We start from the raw sequence: 20,019 nt of genomic DNA on the forward strand, positions 1-20,019 counted from the left end.
GCATACACAATGGTACTCTGTTCTGTTCTGTTTTTTCCACAGCCATCACAGACAGAGAACTCCAAGTGCAAACCCATGCCACGAGATTGGCATGGATGTGAGATGCATGTGGTATGTGTGCATCCAAACAGTACTTATTGTAGCATTAAAAGTAAAGACACCTTTTTTGTTTATTATACAATTGTATCAAATTAAGCATGCATCTCTCAACTGTAAAAGGAATGTGTGCATCTATTAATCTGTAGGTCTAAACAACAGTTCAGTATTAGAGAGTAGTCAGAGGTTGTGGATTCAAATACCACACTTCCCAAATATACAATGCTGTTAATTTTCATCAATATTGCAATGTAACATCAGACTTTCAAACCAGTAGCACTAATGGGCTGCTGTAAACTGTAATCAGTATAATTGGAACACACATGTGTGCAATATATGCACACATCAAGGATTGCTTGCTGCAATCTGTGTTATAGCGTACATCTGTTATGAGCTATGTAGTTTTAACAGTAAAAAAGTTATTTGTTAGGAATTGATAGTCTTAAAAGTGAAGGTGACAGAGTAGAATCAAATAACTGTTTCAATGCAATGTATGTCACATATGAAACTACTAATGTTCTCTCTTTTTCTCTCACCCCAAGCCTTATCTTCTCTCTCTTTTTTTTAATTTGTTGTCCCCCCTACTGCACAGGGGGGATAAGCCTGACCCACAGGATCCACCTGCCCTCGGCCCACTGGCTACGGCACCAAGGCCCAGCACATCTGAAACACAACCTGGTAGCACCCCCTCTGCTGCTCCTGCACTACCTAGACCCTTAGGTAGTTCTGCCCTGCAGAATAGGCCAGTGGTTCCTTCCAGGATCAGTGGCTGAGGTGGCGATTTTATCACCTAAGATGAACTGCTAGGGTTGGTGAGTAGGATTGTATGCCACACAGTTGGTGCATGCCTACACCAGAAGAAGACGTTGCTCTCCATCATTGTACTGAATAACACAATGAGATGCAGACATCAGACACTGCAGTCATCCACAAGTCAGGTGACAGTGATGACAGTCCAGTTGATGATGACTTAATTCTCACTGTCACCCAGCTTGATGTCCATGAATTCACGATGTCCCCACCCTCACCCCAACCATGGTGTTCACCGATCTCTTGTGTCCTTTACTGTCCCTGTGTCTTGGTTTGTATGTTCTGTCTATTTGCAATTGCTTTCTCACACATCCAACCTACCTGATCCAGACATACCTACATCCCATCACCAACATTCCTCTCTCTCTCTTAAAAAAAAAAAAAAAAGTGCACCTGTCCCATCCCATACATAGCTCTCTATTTCACACATGTGTTGTCTTGATGCACTTGGGTGGCCACGGTGGTGCAGCAGTTAGCATTGCCGCCTCACAACAAGAGGTTCTCCGGTTTGATTCATGGCTGGGGTGCCTTCTGTGCAGATTCTGCATGTCCTCCCTGTGGTCATGTGGGTTTCCTCTGGGTGCTCCGGTTTCCTCCCACATCCCAAAGACATGCAGTAGGTGGATTGGACACTCTAGATTGGCCCTAGATGTGAGTGTGTGCATGTGTGCGCCTTCTGTGGAAGGTTGGGTGCCGGGCTGGCAACTCGACACTGTAAAACTCCACTGCCAATCATGAGTGGACAGATGATCCGCTGTGGCGACCCCTAACCAGGAAAAGCCAGAAGAAGAAGTTGTCTTGATGCACTTGATTTGGCCCAATTGACTATACAACATGATTGTGTTGTAGTCACCCTTCTCTCTGGGATTGACTCTGCAAATTCAGCTAATATTCTGCACATCTGAACAATTTTTAACTGTTGAAGAAATGGATATCTATGGTTCTTTCCTACATCCCTCCTGCACATTCCTGCCATCCTTTCACTTTGTTTTTCCCCCTGCTTGCTGTCCATTTTACCACTTTCCTATCTTTCTCATTTCTTTTCTGGGTATCGCAGTGGTGCAGCGGTTAGTGTTGTCACCTCACAGCAAGAGGTTCCTCTGTTCAACTCTTGGCTGAGTTGCCTTCATTGCAGAGTCTGCATATCTTCCCTGCATTGGTGTGGGTTTCCTCTGGGTGCTCTGGTTTCCTCCAACATTTCAAATACATGCATCTGGAGTGTTTCTCCCTGGGCCTCCGCTGAAAATGGGCTCTATCCCAGTCGGACTCTCACAGTAAACAAATGTCAAATAAATAAATAAAGCATAATGGCACTATTATGCACATCTTGCACTAAAGCACAGCTATGGTAAAAAACAGTTAGAAGTGTTATATAAAGCTGTATGGGAAATCAATACCATCTAGTCCAAAAACATACATATTACTTCATTGAGTGCATGAACACATGCTGCCACAGAGTCAGTTAATTAGCATGTATATTTTAGAGACTCCATACCAACTTTCACACTTTATAATTTGCATTTACATATAAAAATATTTGAAACTGTTGCAAACACCTGGACTGAAACCCAGTACCATCTGACCTCAAAATGAATGGATCAATGCATTAACAGGTGATGCTACAGACTCAGTTGAATAGAAGGTGTATTTTACAGACTGAATGGCAAATGGCAGACTTTACTGCTGTTGCATACACCTGCTACTTAACTGAATCTCTGGCTTCAGGTATTAATTCACTTAATGCAGTGATAAGTTCCTTTTTGGGGCCCGATGGTACTGGTTCTGAATACAGCTGTAACTAAAACATTTAGCTATTTTGTATTAGCATTGCTTAGTGATGGTGCTTGCACTGTAATGCTTTACAAAAATGAATGGGGATCACACAATAAGGCTTTATAAAACATTAATGAGGATCACACAATGATGCTTCATACAAAATTAATGGGGAAATTATGACATTGGTGATATGGGAAGCAAGCACGGGGGAGTACAAAGGGAAATCCTTGCTAAACTGTGACAGTTACTACTGATTGCATAAAATACATCTGCTCCTTGAATGACTCTGTGGCAACATCTGTTAATGCATTGTTGTTGGAGGCAGATGTTACTGGGTTCGAATATGGGTGTAGGTAGTACTTTTGCAAGTGTGTATGATACTTTTAAATACATTTACTTATTTTGCTGCCATTCACTGTTGTTTCACGATGGTGCATGATGTGTACCATCACACAATTATGCTTTAAAGAAAAGAAATGGAGAAGACAGGAAGGTGGTGAAATGGGGAGCAAGCAGAGAGAAAAACAAAGTGAAATGAGGGCAGGAATGTGCAGGACGGATGTAGGAAAGAATTATAGCTATCCATTTCATCAACATTAAAACATAATCATATATGCAAAATATTAGCTGAATTTGGCCTGTCACCTTCAGAGGGAGGGGTGACCACAACACAATCATGTTTTATAGCCAACTGGACAAACTTTAGGGTGTCAAGAAGACACATGTGTGAAATGGAGAGCTATGTATGGGACATTTTTTTTTTGAGAGGGAGGAATGTTGGGAAAGGCACTTAGGTATGTCTGAGGGGAATGAGAAAGCAATCCCTGACAGACAGTACATACAAGACAAGACACAGGCATGGTGAAGAACATAAGAGGTGGATAAACACCATGGTTAGGGTGAGGGTGGGGAAATTGAGGTCTCATACATGTCAAGCTGGTTACAGTGAAAATTGAGTCCTCACACAGTGGACTGTCATCACTATCACCTCACTGCACCACTGGCTGCATCTTCATTTGCATCTCCTTCTGGTATTTTGAACCTGGATGGAGAACAGGCAGTCCATCTGGCATAGGCATGCTCCCACGGTGAGGTGCACAGTCCTGCGCACCAGCCATAGCAGTTCTTCTTGGTTGATATAATCACCACCTCCACCACTGCTCCTAGAAGGAACCACAGACCTATCCTCTGGGGCAGAACTTCCTGAGGGCCAGGTAGTGCATGGGCAGCAGAGATGGTGCTTCCTGGTCCCGCACCAGATGTGCTGGGCAGCAGTGCTGTAGCTGGTGGAGTGGGGGCAGGAGGATCCTGGGGATAGGCCTACTGCACTGTGATGTGGGAGAAAAAAATATATATATAAAGGTTGGGGTGAGAGAAAATAAAGGGTGAGCATTAGTAGCTTCATATGTAATATACAAAACATTGATGCAATTATTTGGCTCTGTGCTGTTACCTTTACTTTTAACACTACAAACTGCTAACAAATATCTTTATTGCTTTCAAGACTTCCCAGTTCATAACAGAAGTACGCTATACTACAGATTGCAGCCAGCAATCCTTGATCTGTGCATATATTGCACATATGTGTGTTCCAATTATACTGATTACAGTTTACAGCAGGTCATTTGTGCCACCGGTATAGAGGTCTGTAGTCGCATTGCAATAATGATGAAAACCTAACAGTACTGTATATTTGGGAAGTCTGGTTTCTGAACACACAACCACTGACTACTCTCTAATACTGTACCATTATTTTGTCCTGCAGACTGCTGCATGCATACTTTCCTTTTACAGCATAGATATGCATGCTCATGGTTATTTGAGAATATGGAAATGTTGCTTTGTGCTACAGACTAAGGCATGCATACTTTCTTTTACAGTTGAGATATGCCTGCTCACTTTGATACAGCTGTATGAAATACCAAGTAAGCCATCTTTAACTTTTAATGCTATGATAACAGTACTGTTCTGATGCATACATACCACATGCTTGTAACATCCTTGCCAATCGCACAGCATGGGATCTTGCATTTAATGCTCGCTCTGTGGGAGCTGTGGAAAAAAACAGAGCAGAATACCATTATGAATAGCAGTCTTGACTATATTCAGCTTTAACTCTTACAATTAGTCACTGTAATTGATAATTACCCACCTGTGGGGTGTCTGCCATACTAAGTTCCCCAATCTAATGGTCGAGGGTATCCCGCTTCCTCCTCTGGAGATCATCAGTATGAAGTTGGCATTCCCTGTAACACTGGTCAAAGTCCTGGCAATACTATTCAAGGCTTCAGACATGTATTCTGAGGCTAAATAGTCCCAATGCAACAACCACGTCCCATGCTTCTTAACTAGGAGTCCAATAAACACTTTGCACTCCTGAACACCCCACCTCTGCACTCAGAAGTGCACTCCCTTATTGAAAGAAGTAGCACTGTTGGAAATTAAAGTCAAGGAAATGAGGATCTTTCTGAAGAAATGGACTAATAATCCTTGGGAGAAAGTTCTCTCCCTAACAGAGACACTTAAAACGGACACAATTTTATCTTCATAAGAAAAGAGGAAGCAAGAATGCAGGTTATAATTTGTTATTCCTTGTACAACAATATTGATTATTTGTCTGTATATCTATGATCGTATCCCTTTTGACTTTATCTGACTTGAGGCCATTGTATATTCTGTAAATAGTTCATTCAATTCACTCTTATTTGATCTGTTATATTTACTATTTATTGTTTAAAAAAATAAAGATTTTTTTGAATAAAATTATTTGAATAATAAAAAAAAAGAAGTACACTCCCTCACCACAAACAGGCATGCCTCCCAGAGATCAAGCCCAATGTAGAATGAGCATTTCCCACCAATTGCATTCTGTATCCTGATGTTTTCCCACGAATTGCATTCTGTATCCTGATGTTTTCCCACCAACTGCACATATCATGCTTACTGAGAGTGCTCACTTTTTGGTGTTGCAACATTTGAAAAAGTTGTGCATCACTTAGCATTGTGCAAACACTGTAGTTGAGGGTGTGCACTGCCAGGCAACATGTTTGCGCAATGGCAAGTGATGAGCAACAGTAGCAAGCAATGCAATTTTAAGGTTATTTGATATACAGGTTCTTGTGTAAATGTGTTAGTCAAATGGGAAGGCCATGCCAGTCCAGATAGCACAAATATACTTACATGAACATAGTACTCCATATACCCAAACTCATATTTCTGATAATACATGGACAATACATTGATAAATAAGTAAATAACTGACAAACTATTAGTGTCTCAACCCTCATACATATAAATATTAATATCAGCTACACTATGTCAAGTGTTATACATGAGAATGAGTATAATGTGAAGTGGAACAACATTAAAAGTGCATGGAATATGCTGTCTTCAAACCCTGGGCCATGTGTATGATAATCCTGTTTATAGCGGTTGCAGCAAGAAGGGTGAGAAAACAGTTGTGCATGTTGCACTTCATTGCTATAATCTGCAATGTCACAACAGTAAAACAAAGTTTACACACCATGTACTAGAATCCAGGAGCATCTGTACTCCAGAACTACACTTAACACTTGCTGCCAGAGGATTACTTACATGACATTCCCTATCTTAGTATTTATTGTAAAGTTCTCACTGTTAATTGCAGCACAATGTTGTTTACTGTGCTTGTGTGATGGCCAGTAAAATTAATTGAATGCATCCAGTTTATGTTTGTGACGGTCTGGGTCCTGTCTGCAACCTGGATGGTCCATTTGTCTATTTTGTGCACTGCCTCGCTTCACACAAACCAGATAAACACAGTCAAAGATGTTTGTGCTAAGTGGTGCATTGAACAAGCAGTGTCTCCCTCCCAAAAAAAAAAAAAAAAAGAAGAAATAGTTTTTCCTCATTTCAACTATCTATGGCAGTGCCGGAAACAAATCTGAATGAAGAAAATTCAAGAAAGGAAAAAGCAACTGTCATGCCGTCATACAATCTGCTTTTGTGGCCAGCAGCCTAATATGGTAATGCTATCCACAATTCCACATTCCTATTAGAGGTTTCACAGCCAGCAACACTGGTGGGTGCCATGAAACCTTTCTTACACATGCCATGCCTCATTAATATGCATGGCACAATATGGTGCAATATGGCGCCATAAGGAACATCACATATGTAAAAACACTCCATGTAGGCTCTGCGTGAAATCTACACAGAGTTTATTGAATCCCCAGGTATATCTAAAAAAAATTACTAGATATTGTAAACAGAAAAAAACATGCATACAACAAAATATGTATAATAGTTATTAACAGACTTGGCTTTAAGACAGCACTTTAAGTAAATAGATAAAATAGACAGTGATGTATCAAAACATAGTTTCCTTGAGTTCAGTACCAAGCTGCCAAAAAACAAGTAGCTTAATGTCAACAGAAAACATTATGGCTGATTTCATCCCATGTCTGCTTAAATGATATTATTATCATTTGTTGAAGTTAATGTTGGCTTATATACAAGATGCCTTTATACTTTCTTTTTTAGTTTACATTATTACTGTTTGGTTAATAGTTGCTTAATTCCTGGAGTGTAACAGTTTTTGGAGTTTAATAAAATGTAGAAGATTGAAAAAAAATGCCAGTAATGGAGCAATAAGTGATTAAACTCTGCAATGATGACTTCCTGTCAGAGGCTGTCTGAATAGATTATGAAGAGTTATTGGAAGGGGGTTAGACTAACGGCAAACAGTTTAGTGGATGCTTGATAGAGTATACTTAAACATATAGCAACAGTAGTACTAATAAGGTCTTGTCCTCGAACAGAATAATTATATTTCGCATTAGCATAGACATATGGTAATCAGGGTATTCAGTATGACATATAAGGACAAGATTGTTGATCATTTGTGTTGTTGGCTTTAAACTAGTCACTGAGACATTACAAAAGCTGGGAGGAATCTGGTTGTAAGCCTAATGGTTGTAGAAGATGTTGATGTCTTTTACTTTTGGGGGACAGAGACAGTGGTCTATAGCATAAATCATCCAATAATAGTATGCATAGGTTATAAAACAGATGTTATACACTGTTGACAGGAAGCAAGGTAGTCAGGAGACAAGTCACTGATAGGGCAGATGAGGCGAAAGTGTGGGTGCTCTAATCACTGCCAAGAGGACTTTGGATATAGTGATGGTCAGTGGAATGCTGGTAGTAAGGAAGGTGATGAAAGTCATTGTCAGCTTAGGGGTGGAGTCAGTGGTGAAAATGGATTACTGGTATGCCAGGTGGTAATACACAAAAGGTGCCATATGCCTCTGGAATGCATAGAGGAGATGTTGCATGGATGTGTTCTAGGCTAAGTGGGAAAGTGAGAATACCAAGGAAATTAATGAATGTCAGGGCATAAGGAAGTATGGGCAAGAACTTCTTCTAAAACTAGTATGTTGCTCATATTCCTGTCTACTTTCTCAAATCGCTAATCACTCTGCAGCTATGTACTGCTTTTCTATAAATTCCCTTCTACATACCTTAAAGACTAAATAGCCTTCTAAATTGATCAGTACAAAAAATTAAAATACTCAACTGCTATCTAATCATATCATTTAATCTAATACTCAGCTTTGTACTTACACAGATACATAAAATGCAACAATCTAAAAACCTTATCTTGGCTTGTTATTCTATTTCTATCATATTGATCACTGCTATGATAGCCTTAGCTATAAGGTTTATAACCTGCCAAGACTATAACTGCTGGCTAATTTCAAAGCTTCAGGGCATCTTCCAAGCACCCAAGCTGCCAAGCAACTCTAGCTGAGCTGACTAAAAGACAAGCTAGGGCATGAAGCCTTTCAGAGCTTTACTGCCACTGAAGAGTATGTTTCTCTTTGGCTTTCGAGGATCAATGGTCAGCTTTGCTTTCCTTTGCTGGGCAGATAAGTTCCCTTTGGGGGAAAAAAACTTCCAGTTCTTAATTTTATCGATGTTTTATTATTTTCTTATTCAGGAATGTTGTGTCTTAAAGAACTGTCTTTGAGACTGTAATGTACTTTTAAACAGATTACTCTTTTTTTTCCTGTCAATTTAAAAGTAGCGTAAACTAACTGAAAACTTATTTCTGTAGAGAAATTGTTTATTTTTCCTTTATGGAGCTGGCAAGCTGTTGTAAAATACTTTTTACTATACGTTTTCCAACAAAGTCAGTAAAACCTTCAGTCATCAAAAGTTACAACTGCTGCTTGCCTTGCCCGGGAAAGAGGCACCATTTTTTTGTATTGGCCATGGAACAGATTACCAGTCCTTTGGCCAGTGCTTCTTCCAGCCACAAAAAGAAAAAGTTATGGAAATAGCCTTTGCCACCACAACAGGCTAGCAGTTTACCTCAGCTGTAGGTGGGTGACTCTGCTGTGGCCATTTGTTGTACCTCAGACTACTCATCTTTCACTCCCGAGCCCTCTGGTGTAAAACCTATAGCCATGATGGACTGTGTAATAGCCACAGCCTCTGTGACTGTTGGAGTCTCCTCGGTCTTGGCTGTCCTGGGAGAGGGAACAGGGAAGGTTTCCCTGTTGTGTCAGAATACTGTAGTCATCCCTGAGGAAACAGCTGCTGTCATAAACAACACAGTTGGCCCCATTTTTCTTGACAAAAAGAAACAGAAAGCCAAGCATGCATCTAACCCTCAAATTTCTTCGGACAGCAGTAGCTTACTGGATATGGCTAAGAGTTTAATTCAGGCTATTGCTCCTTTGATTAAAGAGGTTTCTGGAAAAAGAAGGAGGGATGTCTCTTTTCCTAAAGAGATTTAAGATTCTGAATCTGGGCAGGAAGATGCAGGGGCAGAAACATTTTTTCCTCTCAGATTTCTGATTTGAACTCAGAGGAGAGTTCAGTGTTTTGATTCTCCCTATGGGGGGGGGGGTCTGTTTTTCTGAAACTGTTGCTAGAATGTGCTATTGTTTTCAGTGGGCGAACACTGAGGTTTCGCTGTCCCTCAGAAAATAATATGAATTATTACCGAAGGAGTTTCCTAAACCTATAGTCATTCTTTCTGTTTTGTTGACTTTAGAGGATGCATGTGTTACTGCCTGCAATTTTTATGATAGTCAACCAGTGCCCCTAAAAAAAGAGATTGGATATATAAAGTTCCTCAGTCTTTTAAATTTTATACACTGTTCCCAAATCTGGCCTAGCAGCTATAGGTTTTGCCAATCCTACCACTACTAATCACTTAGCTAATTCCAATCCTACTCTTTATGATAAGGATGGGAAAATTATTGATAAGTATGGGAAAAAATTGTATACTTCTGTAACTTAGATTTTCAAAAATTTGAATTATCAGACTCATATATTACAGTTTTATTTGTCAAATTGTGAAAGTATGAGGAATGTTTTATCTGCAGTTTCTTCTTGTGTGGAAAAATATGATTTAAATAATTTACTTTCTTCTATCGCACATGTCACTACTTGTGGTTTTCAGTGTGTGTGTGTGTGTGTGTGTGTGTGTGTGTGTGTGTGTGTGTGTGTGTGTGTGTGAGTGTATGTGTATGACCCTGTTGTTACTTCTTCCAGGGCTATGGCCAGTAGTACTGTTTTAAGGAGGTTTTCATGTCTGTGTTCTCAGAACCTTAGGTTTTCCCATGAATAGAGATTTAATGTTTCTCCATTTGAACCAGCTAACCTGACTGACTCGATGTACTTAATATGGAAAATAATTTTACTGATTGCTCTGCTCTTCAAGAAGTGTATCAGAGTTTGAAACTTTTATGGTGAGTCAACCCCACCTCATTTTCTGCAGGGAAAGAGTTTCTTTGAGAAATAATCCTTCTTTTATGGCTAAAGTGGTATCCGAGTTTACTTTAAACCAAACTATCCATCTCCCTGTTTTCTTTCCTGAACCCCCAAAATAAGGGAGAAAGTATAATTCGTACTTTAGAAGTCCACAGATAACTCAGTTACTATCTTGACAGAAATAAATCTTTCAGATCTTCAGATCAATTGTTCATTTTTTTATGAAGTTAAGAAGAATGGGCAACCCATGTTAAAACAGACTATTTCAAAATGGTTGTCTAATGCTATTACCTTTTATTATACTCACCACACCAGAAATATTTCAGGCAGTGTCAAGGGCCACTCTGCCAGGCCCTTGGCTTCATCCATGGCGTTTTGGAAAGGGTTGGATTCTAGAAGTATTCTAGAAGATGCTACTTTGTCCATTGTACATACTTTAACAAAGCACTATAACGTTGATTCCTTCTCTAGGTCTAGGTCAGGCTTTTTAAGGACCATTCTCCTTTCGCCTCCCAAATGTAGTAAGCTTGAGTAATCTACTCATATAGCTAAGGCTACTGCAGCAGTGATCAATATGACAACCATAATATAGTTGTGTAAGTAAACTTAACATAACAGTGGATGTTCAAATGATCACTGGTGAAGTAGCCACCCAGCCCTCCATCCTCCTTGTTTTTTTGGGGGTTTTTTTTGTATATTGTTTATGTCAGGGTGAGCTTTGTTTTATTGTTTATGTCAGGGTGAGGTTTGTTTTATTGTTTATGTCAGGGTGAGGTTTGTTTTATTGTTTATGTCAGGGTGTGGTTTGTTTTATTGTTTATGTCAGGGTGAGGTTTGTTTTATTGTTTATGTCAGGGTGTGGTTTGTTTTATTGTTTATGTCAGGGTGAGGTTTGTTTTATTGTTTATGTCAGGATGAGGTTTGTTTTATTGTTTATGTCAGGGTGTGGTTTGTTTTATTGTTTATGTCAGGGTGTGGTTTGGTTTATTGTTTATGTCAGGGTGAGGTTGTTTATTTTTTTGTGCTTCCTAGCATTGTCCTTTCAGGAGTCAGCCTTCCTGTCTTTGTTGGCAGGAAAGCTCTGAAAGCCTTGTCTTTTAGTCAGCTCAGCATGAGCTGCCTGGCAGCTTGGGCATGTGGAAGGTGCCCTAAAGTTTTGGAAGCTGCTGGCTGTTATATCCTTGGCAGGATATAACCCATATTGCTAAGGCTACTGCAGCAAACTTCATTCATGTCTCATTCTTGCCAGTTCTTCAGGCATTACCTTACATAGCTGCAACATGTGTATGTTATCTTCCTTGGCTACCCCACAACTCTAGCATACATCTACATCCCTCTGTCCTTCTGCTCTTAATCTTTTATGTGTTTTACATCACTAATGCTTCATGTTAACATGTGGGTGGGTCTTACTGTACCTGCTACATTTAACTATGAGCTTACCTTTCACGTACTTTCTTTAGTCCATATTTGTCTAAGCAATATCCTTCCTTTATCTCCTTGTCTTTCCTCAAATATTTATGAATAAACCTTATTTGTCCCTTCTTTTTTTCTCATCCACTCATCCTTTCTGATACATTCTTTGCCTTTCATTTCATCTCTATGTCATCAATTATCTAGCCACTACACTTAAAATAGTAACTAGTCTTCTTTGCTCTTATAGTACCTGTGCAAAGTATTCATATTTCTTAAACAGGACCTTTTTTTCAGACTGCCTTCATACTGTAAATGTTTCTTCTTACACTCTCACAAGTTATCCAAAACTTTATCTTAATTGTTACCTTAACAGATCCATTACTAGTTTGTTTTCTGAGCTTTCTTTTATTATGTTCCTATCTAAATAATACCTAGTCTTGTTACTAGCTGATCATTCTGCCCCTCAGAAGTTTAACTTTTCTTCATCTTCCCAAAGTTCCTGCTGTACATTTTTACTTTCTTCAGCCCTAACATGTTGTGCTTCATTTATCACTACAACATATCTTTTCAAATCCAGAATCCCTCATCTAAAAGATTCCCTATGTTTTCTTAACCTGATCTTGTAAATTTTACTTTTCTTTAAATTCCATGAATCTTTTATAAAACGTCTGGATGTCCTGTAATCTTTTGTCTTTTGTTGGCATTATAATTTGTCAAAAAAGGTACATTATTCATTCATTTATTTATTTATTTATTTGCATTTGCTTGCCGGGATAGTCCACCGGGCCATAGTGAGCCCATTTTCAGTGGAGGCCCGGGGAGAAAACCTCCAACAGTAATAAGAAATAAAACATAAACTGGATACATAACAAAAGCAAAACATAGTGTGAATACATTTGGAGTGAGTACATTACAGGAGTATATACAGCAAAGTGTAGCATAGTTAACACTGGTAGTGTTGCTGAGTTAATAACAAAATGACAACAGATTTAACTCTTTGCATAATATTTATAACATTAGAAATAGGGCGGCCATGGTGGTGCAGTGGTTAGCATTGCCACCTCAGAGCAAGAGGTTCTCCAGTTCAATTCTCGGCTGGGGTGCCTTCTGTGCAGAGTCTGCATGTCCTCGCTGTGGTAGCGTGGGTTTCCTCCAGGTGCTCCAGTTTTTTCCCACATCCCAAAGACATGCTGTAGGTAGATTAGACTCTCTAAACTGGCCCTAGGTGTGAGTGCGTGTATGTGTGTGCCTCCTGTGGAAGGTTGGGCCCTGGGCTGGCAACTCAACACTGTGAAACTCCACTGCCAATCATGAGCAGGCAGGTGATCCGCTGTGGTGACCCCTAACCGGGAAAAGCCAGAAGAAATAGTGAGGCTTACGCTTGGCATTAGTCTAGATATCTCTGATAGCAGAAAGTAGCAAGGTTTGCACCTGGAATTAAGAATATTTTACTTTTCAAATATGAATTTCTGCTTTAAGTAGTGGTTTATAGGGATTTGAGGAAAGGAGACAAGATGCAGGTGCAATTCCAGTTGGAATACAGGAAATTTCTTATAGAGGTTTTGAAAGTGTCAGGAGTTTTTATAATTTTTAATTAGATAAAGGTAGGGCATTCAAAGCCTTAGCTACAGAACATGAGTACAGAAGCTGACCAGCAGACAGGTTTGCTTTTTTGGACCTGCAGTAGGTGCTAATTCTTTGATCTGGGTGACCTATTTGGCTGGTAGAAGCTGAATATCTGTCTGAGGGCAGGACAGTCTGATGGTTTAAAGATTATTTTATGGGCAGTTGTTAGTTGCAGGTAGGAGAGGTAGTGAGGCAGTTCAAGTCAGCTGAGAGACTGAAGAGCAGTACAGTAGTGGGTAAAATGTTTACTGTTAGTGGCGAATTAGGCAATTTTGTTATAACAAGTCTCGAATTTCGCTTTTAATGAGGATGGGAGGTTTGTAAGTAATAGTGCACTATATAGCAGGGAAGGTTGTAGCTAAGTGATAGCAAGAACTTGTGTTGTGGAGGGGCTAAGGGATTATTTGTGCCTATAGAGGATGCCAAGCTTTTGGTGGGTTTTGCTGATGCTATGATGTATGTGTACATCAAAATTCAGGCATTCATCTGTGAACACTCCTAGTAGTTTTGTCTGGGTGATGACCACAATACTGTATTAGTGTGTGAGAGTATAGAGAATTGGGCTTTGTTAAGGGAGATTGTCTTATTGGTGGTGAAGAGCATGAGTTTAGTTTTGGAAGGGTTGAGGGATAGGTGATGATTATGCATCCATATCTCAGTAGAGGTAAATCCTGACTGAGTTAGTTTTTTTAGATCAAATATGGAATCAGAGGCACATATAATAGTTGATTCATCTGCATATTGAATAAATGAACATTGACCTAGTGATGAGTGGGAATTATTAATGTAAATGCTGAAAAGGAGAGGTCCTAGTATCAAATCTTGGGGGACTCCAGTATGGGGTATTGAGATATAGGGAGAAGTAATGTTGCCATTTGACAGCCTGTTGCCTGTCAGTTAAATAACCCGAGAACCAGTTAAGAGAGGAGGGGCAAAGGCCAGTTTCAGAGAGCTGGTTTAGAAGTAGGTGGTGAGATACAGTGTCAAAAGCTTTTGGAAGGTCTAGGAATAGCGAACAGACAATTCTACCAGAGTCTTGGGCTCTGTTGATTATGTCCAATGAAGAGGGCAGTTGTGGTACTGTGTCCTGGCTTAAAGCTGCACTGTGCGGGAGATAGAATTTGGTTGTGAAGAAGAAAGTGTGTAATTTGAGTGTGAATACATTTTTCCAAGGTCTTAGAGATAGGAGAGAGAATGGATGGAGGTCTGAAATTTGAGATGTCAAAATTTTTGCCACGTTTATGAAGAAAAAGAAGAATACATATTTTTTTTCCATATTTTAGACACATAACATTCCTGGTAGACCTGTTGAGAAGAATGGCTATAGGGTAGGTAATAGTTTGGCTGCTAACTTTAAGGATTGTGTAGGTAGGTTGTCAGAAGCATTAGTGCAGGGTTTGACCTTAAGAAGTAGTTTTTTTACTGTGGAGGTTGGGATAGGTGTAAAAGTGAATGTAGGTGTAGAGTAAGTGGAATGGGAGGGTATGGTGGAAGTAGTATGTGTCGATGCTTTTGATGGAGTAGCAGGGTTAGAGCAGCTATGACTTTGGGGAAAGGGATTGAGAATTAAAGAGGGTGGCTGTTTCTTGTGATGTTTTGTCAGGGTGCGGGCATGGGTTACTCTTTGTGCCTGGATTTAGTAGTGATGTGATAGAGTTCCAGAATTGCTTTGGGTTTGACTTGTAGCCATTCTGTCATTTTAGGTAGTGGCCTCTCTTATCATTGTTGACAAGTCTTTTTACCTGGTTTTGAAGTTGTTTGAATTTCACCAGGTCTAGTGTGTTTTTATTAGCTGTCCATTTAATTAGTAATAGTGATATTTATTTATTTATTGACATTTGTTTGCTGGGAAAGTCCAACTGAGTAATAAAAACGGCTCCAGAGAGTTAAACAACATCAAATAAAACACCAGTATAAATGTAATTAAAAAAGCATATATGTATATAGTTCAATAGTGGAATACATGGGATTCAATAAAGCATAAGAGACGCCAGTGATGTGAAAATAAAAATAAATAAAAAATGGCAAACATGACAGTATATACAAAAGTATTAGAAGGATAGTATACTATGTTAGGAAATAAAAGGATACTAGTCCTTCCTAAAAGTGAGGAAAGGGTAGATGTTGAAAGGTTTAGATAGACAGTATGATAAGAAGTTAAGTTAATAAGAATGTAAAGTATTTGTTAATATAGATCATACAGGTAAAGTTTATGGGCATAGCCACGAGTTAGTCAGAAACTACTTGAGAGAGAGAGAAAACATAAATACATGGAGGCTAGGTATAATTCTGATAGGAGGAGGAGCAGATGTGAACTGAGTCATTGGCATAATGAACAAGGCAAGCTTGCTGAGAGGAGGTATATAGGTTATTGATGAAAATGTTAAACAACAGTAGACCGAGAATATGGCCTTGAGGAATAGCCATTTTAACTAGGAGAAAAGGACAAAAAGAAGAGAGCCATTTGTCAGATTGATATCTTTTAGAGAACCATAGAAGAATTGGTTTGGAAAGGCCCATAGAAGACACTTTATATCACATTCACAACCTCAGTTCTCCCTATAACATGTTTACATTCCCTAGTCACTTATTCAATAATCTTTGAAGTTTTTTGTTAATTCCAGTTTCTAGTCTCTTCCACTGTTAGATGGACTTGTACACTTAGATATTTCTCTTTTTGAACACAAAAGCGATCATTACCTTTTAATGTATTTACTATTCTAATCACAAAAGATTTCTTAGGATGAGAGATGAGCTGTATTTCATTTCCAGATACTTGCAATGTTTTCTAACATGAGTGGTAGCATCCATTCTGTTTCCACAAATAGTATCATGCAATCATCAGCAAACATATTAATGCTACTTTGCTTCTCTCTTCTTCCCCATCTCTTCATAATCTTTCTTAAACTTTGAGCTAGTGTCTCCAGTACTATTGCAATATCCCCAGTGACAAGGGGCATCCTTGCAATCCTTGCATTAAATCCCTTTCTAAGTTGACCGCATTAGATATTTCCTCTTTATTTTAATCTTTACTCCATGGCTGTTATATACTCCTCTAATCCCTTTCAGTACTGTAACTTTCCCATCATCTCCTCTAATGCTCTGAACATGCAGCTCCAGATGACAGTCTCAAACTCTTTCTGCATGGCCGTAAATACTGCACCAACTTTAATATTCCTTCCTCTTTCTCCACAACAAATGAAGTTTAAAAAAAAACTCTGATGGTCTGGAACAATCTCACCATCACAAACTGTAATTGAGATTGTCCTATTGCTTTTGACAAGACTTCAACTAATCTAGATGTCATAACAGTGGCATACAGCTTGGTATCTGTATTGCAGAGAGAAATGGGCCTAAAAGTAGCTGGACCTTCTTTCTTTCCTTTACCTTTGAAGAAGACTACCATTTCCACCTCACTCATGAATACAGGTGTACGCCCTTCCTTCCTTCCTTATGTTGTTGAATACTTCAGCAAATTGTCTGTTTTATAAAAATCTACTGAAAACTCATCAGGGCCTCCTGCCTTCCCTGCTTTCATGTCTTATTACTGCTGTTATCTCTCCTACCCCAATATCTCTGTGTATCCACACCCTTTTGTCCTCAGTCTAACAAAGTCACTTTCCATAAAACAATTCCACATCATACAATTCTCCCTGTGCATGTTAGACTAGAAATTTCTAAGTACCTCTCTAGTTTCTTTAATTGGATACATCCTTGCTCATCATTTTACTACCAAACTGGCTACTTATGTCTGCCTTTTCTGCTCATTAAGTTTCCATTGCAGCAACTCAACATCTGCTTCTCCTGTGATTCATCTTTTCTTTCTAGTTCTGCCTGTATCTGCCTCTCTTCTTTTTTCCCTTCTATTCTCCTTAAGAGTTCTGTTTGTATACATTTGATTGTCTTGGTGCTCTCTATAATTCCTACAACTAATCACTTGTTTGATATGTTTTCTACTGAATGTGAATTGTTTTTCATTCTCCAGTCATTCCTTTCATATATTTGATAGTCCCAACTTGCTCATTCCTTCTGTGTTATTTGTTTTTATGCTTTAGCATATATTTTGTCTAATTCTTGAGATATTACTACATTGAAATCTCCTACCCAAATTACTCTGTCTCCATTCTCATTTCATCTTCTCTATACCTTTTATACAGTCCATTGTAACATCTTTATTCCATCCATAACATGAAGCTACCACCCTTCCTGTTTGTCCACAAATGCCTTTACATATTACCCATCTCCGTACTCCTCCTTCTACACTGTTCCCCAAACCCATCCTCTGTCTATCCTTAAATATACCTACCCAGTTTTCCATACTTCATTTGTACAATCCATTCATACCAAAATATTCCCCTTCTTCTGCATCTTCCTCGTTTGTATCCTCTTTAACACTATTTCCTTCATAATCACCATATCTAGTCTGTTTCTTTAACAAAGCAGTAACTCTCTCTCTGTCTCTTTTTCAACAGCATGTTTATTCTGTTTATTCTATCAACATTTTGTGTAATAGTTCTTCATCCGCTCCCTGTCTCTTTTCTTGACCTTTCCACCTATTCACCTTTCCACTGGAGCTGAGCTTAAAGGGTCTTTGTTCATAAGTCAGATAGTATACCCTTGACATAATAGACCAGCCACTGCAGACCATCTACATCTGTTGCAGCCAAATTTCAATACCTCTTCCCTAGTCTTCATTTTTAACCTGCCTATAGTAATCCTCATCAACTACCTAGACTCCCCTTTTCCTACTATATTCCAGCCTCACATATTGTGTGTGTGTGTGTGTGTGTGTGTGTGTGTGTGTGTGTGTGTGTGTGTATATATATATATATATATATATATATATATATATATATATATATATATATATATATATATCCCCTTCATATGTTCAAAATTCCAGAACATCGAACCTCTGATCATCGAAGACCAGAGGATCGAAGTTCTGAAATACTGAACCTTGTGAATGGAGATCACTGTACAGTGCGGAATGGGAACTTTCCTGTTCTCTTCACTATACTGCAAAGTCAGAGTTGGTATATTTAAGTAGCAGAGGGTGTGTGGGTTGAATGGGGGAGGGGGCTCGCTCTCCTGCAAAAACATGAAATTGAAGTTTTCATGGTTTAAATTTATTTATTTATTTATTTATTTAAATTTGTTGACCGGGAGTGTCCGACTGGACGTAGGTCCATTTTCAGCGGAGGCCCGGGGAGAAAAGCTTCACAGTTAAAATAAACAGACAGTATATACATTGGATTACATAGTGAATAATAATTTACATAGCAATTACTTACAATATATTTACAGATGAAGAACATAGTACATCAGTAGACAACTAGAATCTTTATCTGTGAAGTGCATATCAGACATTAACAAATGTTACAAGAAGAAGAAGTTCGTGCTGTATAATAAGTACTGGCTTATGAGCATCTGAACTTGCTATAATCAAGGTAGTTAGTGGAGTGGAAAGAAAGGTAGTTGTTGGATGGGGTGGATGATATTAGAGTGGGAGTTGCAAGGGCATAGCCAGCATGTTTTTAGTTGCGCTTTTACTAAAGTTTTGAAGTGGGTGCATGATGGTATGGAGGCAATTTTGGGTGGGAGTGAGTTCCATAATTTGGCTATGGCGCAAGAGAATAGTGCTTCACCAGCAGAGTTATTGGCTTTAGTGATCTGAAAGTGATTTTTGCTGCTGGATCTTAGTGGTCTGGTGGTGCAATAGGGTTGGAGTAGATTCTGGAGGGATGGGACACCTAGTGGATGGTTTACTAGTTTGTGGGCGAGTGAGAGTTGATACCACTGAAGGAGGTGAGGGAGTTCAAGTCAGCCCAGTTCAGCAAGTGAGAGACAGTGGTGACTACGGTAGGATGCCCCTGTGGCGAATTTGGCGATTTTGTTGTAGCAGGTGTCTAGCTTGTTTAGATCACATTGCCTTAGGTTGGTATATATTGGAGAGGCATAAAGTAGGGTGGAGATAAGGTGGGAATTTGCTATTGAAATCTTTGCTGCTTTGGTGAGAAATTGCTTATTTCTGTATAACGCTCCTAGTTTTTGTGGACTTTTTTTATAGTCATGGATATGTGAATGTCAAATTTTAGTTTATTGTCTATTTCCACTCCTACCAATTTGGTGTGTTCAGTTGGGTATATAGTGGTGTTGTTTTTTGCCGTGATGTTAAAGTGAGAGTTGTTTTGAGTATGTTTGGTGGGTTGGAAGATGAGTAGTTTAGTTTTGTTTGGGTTGAGTATTAATCGGGCATCGGATAACCATGTTTCAACAGAGGAAAAGGCTTCCTGTGTGACTTTTTGCAGTTTTGGTAGGGACTGGGCTGAGCAGATGATGGTCGAGTCATGTGTGCCATGTTTAGTGGCAGAGGCTAGATTATTGGTGTAAACAGAGAAGAGTAGGGGTCCAAGGATGGATCCTTGGGGAACCCCTATGGGGACAGGTAGTTGGTGAGATATGTCATTCTGCCATACAACAGATTGTTGGCAGTCAGACAGGTAACTCTGAAACCAGTTGGTGACCGATTGT

The sequence above is a fragment of the Protopterus annectens genome, chromosome 5.part0, assembly GCF_019279795.1.
Source record: "Protopterus annectens isolate FY-2018-M chromosome 5.part0, PAN1.0, whole genome shotgun sequence".
In the NCBI taxonomy this organism is placed as follows: Eukaryota; Metazoa; Chordata; order Ceratodontiformes; family Protopteridae; genus Protopterus; species Protopterus annectens.